The sequence below is a fragment of the Cinclus cinclus genome, chromosome 2 (genome assembly GCF_963662255.1).
Source record: "Cinclus cinclus chromosome 2, bCinCin1.1, whole genome shotgun sequence".
NCBI lineage: Eukaryota > Metazoa > Chordata > Aves > Passeriformes > Cinclidae > Cinclus > Cinclus cinclus.
Window position 1 is genome coordinate 29,334,318 of NC_085047.1, and position 6,000 is coordinate 29,340,317.

Genomic DNA, 6,000 nt, shown 5'->3' on the forward strand with positions numbered 1-6,000 from the left:
ATGACGAGACACTCTCCCTCCCGCTCTCTCCCCATTCTCAGTTTCAAGGAATTTCCTTTTGTCAAAGGCGAAGTGTGATTGACATATTTTCCCCCTCTTAAGTGCAGTCTTCTTAATACTTGATTTAACTATGTCCTTATGGGGCTCGTATAATCATTACCTAGGTGAGAAAGAGACCCCCTGCTCCCTCACTAGCATCCAGTCTTGGCCTTCAAGCACCAGACAACTCGCTACTTAGCACTTTTTACATGGTTTTTATTCACTTTTTAAAGAGATTTTTATTAATTTGGTGGTGATGAGGTGTTCCAGATTGACAGGTTGGAAACTGAAGTAATTTGTTTGTCCACAAAACAGGTACCATCGAAGCAGCAGAACTGCTGGCTCCCTTGCTGGTGTTCATGGGGATCTCCTTTCGAAGCACCTCACCAAAGCCAGAAAAATTGCCTTCTTCTCTGGCCTTTGTGGAGAGAAGGAAATTAAATTTTCTAATCAGTACTCAACCCTGATGCTAAGACTGATAAAAAACTGAGCAGGAGCTCACCCTGACCACAGTGTTACTGGAATGAGGGATGTAAGCATTTTGCTTGTCCGCTTCTGTTTCTGAGCTCTTTAGCATGAGAAATGGTTTTGTGTTGTTCTCCAGACTATTTTCCATGTGACCTGCATAGTATGGGCTGTGAACAAATGTCCACCCCAGGTAGAGTCCAAGGTGTGTTAGGATGGGGACAAAGGGTTGAAGGAGAATGGCTGTGGGATTTAAGATCGTAGATGGGCTGCTGGCAGAAAAAGAGGAAGGTTGGTAGTTTGGAATCCTTAATGATTCCTTGGTTTATCTTTGTTGGGCATCCTGCTGCAATCCTCTGTTTTCATCCATGTCTTGTATACAGGAAAGTAAAAATCTGCATTATGATGTCTGTGGGTTGGCTGTGGGAATGGAGTTGAATAAGTGGCTCAGATTGAACCAAAAATTTTCAATACAATGTGGGAAGGGTTACTAATGAGTTTTTGAATTTGGATTTGCAAGATCTTAGCACAACTTTTAATTCATATGAGATCCAACCTGAGTTTTGTATTGAATTTAACAGTCATCGTCCTGAAAACTGATTTTTATTACCAACATATAAGGAAATGTTTATAATAATGTATGTTGAAAATTTATGCCACATCATTGTGGCACACCTTTTTTTTTCACTTTTGTATAGACTTTGCTACACTTGAAATAACTGCAGTGAAATTTCCCATATCAGGGATTAATCTCTGTATCTTGCATCCTTGTTTTCCCTCTTCTGTGAAAAATGGATGAAAAATAAATAACTGAGTTTTCAGAAAACCTTTGGGAGACTATTCTCACATATGCTAAAAAAACTGAAAGGAATGCCAGTAACAATTAATAATCCCTACCTAATCTGTATGAAAGAGTTGTCTTTTGATCAGCAGATGTTATGGAAGGTCCCTCTGATGTCAGGAATGTATTCTTGCCCATTTCCACAAAAAAAATTCCCCCATTTAGTCAAGTTGTGAACATCAGGAAGTCCCACTTCACACAAAGACATTAGAAATGCATGTTCTCTGAAGGATTTCTGTCCATTCTCATCCCCAGAGGTGGATGGCCGTCTTCTCTCCCAGTGGAAGAGTGGGGTACATGTTGTGCCTACTCTGTCTCAAGGCAGGGGAGATGAACAATGCTACTCCCTCCCCTGTGGTTTCAGTGTTTGTCTGACAGACCATGGGAGAAGGAACTTATCTGACAAGAATGCAAAGGGTAGGGACATGGGAGTGAAGTACTGTGGATGAAAACATTGGGACAAAAAAGCTGCTGAGCTCATTATCTTGATGATCTGAGAAAAGGGGGGGGGGGCAGCTCATTATCTTGATGATCTGAGAAAAGGGTATGGGGCTTGCAGGCAGGACTGCAAGCATGATGAGGTGAAGGCATGGACAAAGATACTTGTCTCCAGAAACAGAACAGGAATTTCCACACATTGGAATTTCATAAATTAAAGATAAGAGGGAAAAAAACACCTAAAACTAGAACTAGAAAAGTAATGATTCAGGATTCAGAAGAGGTTTTGGATGATATGCAGTGTAAGACATGAGACATCTACTGAACAATGAGTATAAAGGAAGACCTTGAATACACAGGATCTTCAATAGAGATCCAATGGAAAATTGTTGTATGGTTATGTAATTGAAAATTGTAAGGTAGCTCACAGATAGAGCTGCAATAAGGTCAGGCTTCTTACTGATGATCCTTGACATCTGAATGTTTGACTTTGCAACATTAATAGTTTTTCAGCATATTATTATTCATACTATACATTGACCTGGTATAGCCTGTAGACCAGGAGCTCACTGCTGCAAAGTGAGTTATGTTCTTTATCTCATTAATGGCTTAAATGAAATTAATTAACAACTGTTTACCTTAGTTCTGGCTTCAAGCCACAAGGATTCAAAAGAATGCATCCTTTGCAAAGCCTGATTCTGTGTATTCTGAAATGAGATGGGACCAAATGGTAATGATATAAAAAAATCCTTTCATTCTTGTCTTCCTTTCTTCACACAAACATGTGCAGCTGTGGCCCATATCTGCTGAAAATAGTCATCACCACAATATGGCAATGAATATTTTCAACCATTCTTTTAAGAAAGCTTTTATCTTTTCTTGGCCTCACAATGTCTCCAGGCAATCTATCTCCATTGTCAGGGCCTTGTTTTGTGAAGTATTATTTCAAGAAGCATAGGCCAGGACTTTTTTTTTTTTTTTTTTTTTTTTTTTTTTTTCTGGTATGTGCCTGGGAAGGAGTTAATTTGTAGAGGGCTTAAGCAGTGTATCAGATCACAGTCCTCAGCCTTGCTGTTGCCATGTCCCAACCACTTCCCTTGCCACAAAGACCTATGACCTGTATTGCCCTGGCTTTTCATGCATTTGGTTTTCAAACTGTCTGGAAACTCACATTTGGTACCTGACTACAGATACTAGGTAAAATGTTGTGTTTATGAGTTAGGGGAATGTGCCAGATTCCATTGCTGTGGAATAAATGCTTCCAGAAGCTTCCAGAAGATGATGTGAGAACTGTTGTCTCCAGCTCCAAAGCAGCTCTGCATTGCTGCAATGGTTTGCCCCTGGTTCAAGTTCTCACAGTTATTAACATAATCGCAATAGTCAGAAGTTTCTTTAAAATCAAAGCTACAATTTCTAGAGCATGGTTTACAGTAAGTGGGTTGTCCATGGGCTGCAGAGCTTGGGAAGCAGAGTGTCTGAGTGTGCAGCAGAGCAGTCTGTACCCCCAGACCAGCTCACACCACACAGGATTGCTGTTCTGCCTTTTCCTCTGCGACACTTCTGATGAACACCTTTTGCCACGCATTGTTGTGCATGTCACCTGTGAGATGAATTCTCCACCTTTGTGTCCTCTTGGGCCAGTTTTTTGTCGAACATTAGGGGAAGCATGGCTCTCTTTCCTACCTGCTTAGCCTCAGGGCTGTGGTGTGGTAATTGGAGGGGTTCTCAGGCTTACAGGATTGCATTGTTAACAACAGTGCTCTTGGTTAAGAAACAGAAAGCAACTTCTGCAATTTGTCAACCAGCTTTGGCTTTCAGAATGACGCAATAGCTCAGGAGACAAGTGACCTGAAACCTGGTAGAATATTTCTATACTCCTGTTTTGCTGAAGGATATCCTCTCTGTTCTCTGTTGTCAAAAATTGACAGTAATAATATCTGTTCTTTTTAATCCAAAGTAACAAATAATCCTGCATCTTCCATGCCAGATTAAAATATCTTTAAATATTTTTCTTTTCTGGCTGTTTGAATTGCTGATGGAATATCTTGATGTGTCAGGAGTTTTCCAGGTATATATATATACAATATTACATGTTGCTGCTGTATGTAAAATAGTCCTTTCCTTAGTGTTCTTACAGTGTCAAAGAAAGGGTACAGAAATTCTGGAATTGGAAATTGGGAGTGGGATGAGGCTAGTGGCAAGTAGCATCATGGTCCTAGAGAATAGGCCTGGAGGGATCCATCAGCACCAGGACTCAGTTTAGAGTATGGGGAACATAGTGCAGAAAGCATTTGAATCACTCTATTGTCATCAGGTAACTGTGAAGCTCACAGGTGAAGTACACGTTGCTTCCTTTAATGGCCAGGTCAAATATGAAATGGCAGGCTGCTACTTTTGCTTGCAAACTGAGAAACAAAGACATTTCTGTACTGTTATTCCTCCTCAAACAAAGAGTAGACAGGAGGGATGCTGGGCCTTCTGTTTTTGAATCAGTAGTTTGACAACTACTGTGAACATACTGTGAACATTAACTAATAGCAAGGACAAGTAAGATGTGGAATAAGAGAGAGAGCAAGAGATCCCAGACCCAGGGTATCCCCTAGGAAGAGGGAAAACCGGAATATGACAACTGGTGTTTCTGTTGAGACATGAGTGATCAGGAGCTCCCTTCTGCATCTGATTTTGAGCTGCCTGCAGACATGTAAGGTGTTGCTGTGGGCTGGGGTGTGAGACAGTGTGCCTCCTTTAGGCTTTCCAGAGGCAGCTGCTGTTCCTGTGGATTCTTTGGACAGTGAATGGCATTGTTCTGGGGGCTGCAGCTTGCACCAAGAGGATTTATACACCATGTCAAATCCCTCCTGTCTTGACCCTTCCTGACTTCTGGACATCTGTAAGGGAGCACCTCTGAGAGGGTATCTGTAAAGAGCTGTTTATTTTGCAGTGAAGGGTAATCTCATAATAACCAGACAGTTCCTCCAAGTTCCTGGGAGTACCAAGCAAACCTTGCCCAGTGTTGCTGGCTGAAATGTTGCAAACACAAGTATAATGGAGGCTCTGAAGAAAACAGAGGAGCTCAGCACCCAGAGCTCATGTTTATTTTCTCCAGAGATGAAGGCAGGACTGCAGGTCAGCCAGAATTGTGCATTTTGACTGTATTTATTGACTCAGAAGTCCTTGCTGACAGACAGACAGACAGGCAGGCAGGGAAGGGTTCCATTACAGTGACGTCGTTTCTTTCCCTCTTCTCCCCAAGGCAATTCTCACTGCTGGCACTCCTTACACATTGCTGTGGCTTCTCCAGCTGGTGCTGGGACGAATGGCAGCTGCCTTTCACCTCGCTGGTGCTGGAAGCCTGGCTGCCCCCTGGGAACACGACTGCCAGGCTCTCGGCGACAGCCAGCAGCACATCCATCAGATGTGGCAACAACACAGAGTTTGGTGTTCAGCCTTCCCTCTGAGACCTGGGTGAAGGCTGGAGGTCCGGGTCAGATGCTGAAGGTGTTCCCTGGGTGGCTACAGGGGATCAGTGCACGGGGTCTGTCTGAAAGAGAAATATATCCCTGCGCTATGTTCAGCCCTATTGCCATCTTCCATTCCCCGATGCCGTCACTGTTAATCAGGTCTCTGATTGCCCATCTCTAATACTGTGCTTTAGGAGAAATGTTAGTCCTTTCTATAAGTGACAGTAAGGCAGATCTACTGACAGCTATATGCAGGGATGCTGTGACACTGAGCAGCTTTTATTCATGCCAGGGGTCATGGCTTTAATACTTGCAATTCCTAGTATGGATCCTCCAACATGTCCCTTTGGATTTAAGACCATGCTGGAGACTTGTATCTGTTGCAAGCAATACTGTTACCTATGTTTTTAGATATCAAGAGCAACTTCTTTTGCTAAGTCCTCACTGGAAGTGTAAAATACAGTATTCTTCATCCTTTGTCAGAATTGAGAAGGAAAATGTGCATGTTTAAGTAGCATGAATTGTTTCTCTTGTCCCCACAAGGTGTACTCTCCACAGGTTTTTTAAGATGAGTTATCTCGTTTTGAGTCCATTAAACCAAAGAATGCAGGCTGGGACAGGAATGGTTTGAGTTGGAAGGGACTTTTAAGATCATATAATTTCAAACCCCCTTCCATGGGCAGGGACACTTCCCACTAGACCAGGTTGCTCAGAACCCCATCCAACCTGGCCTTGAACACTTCCAGGGATGGGATA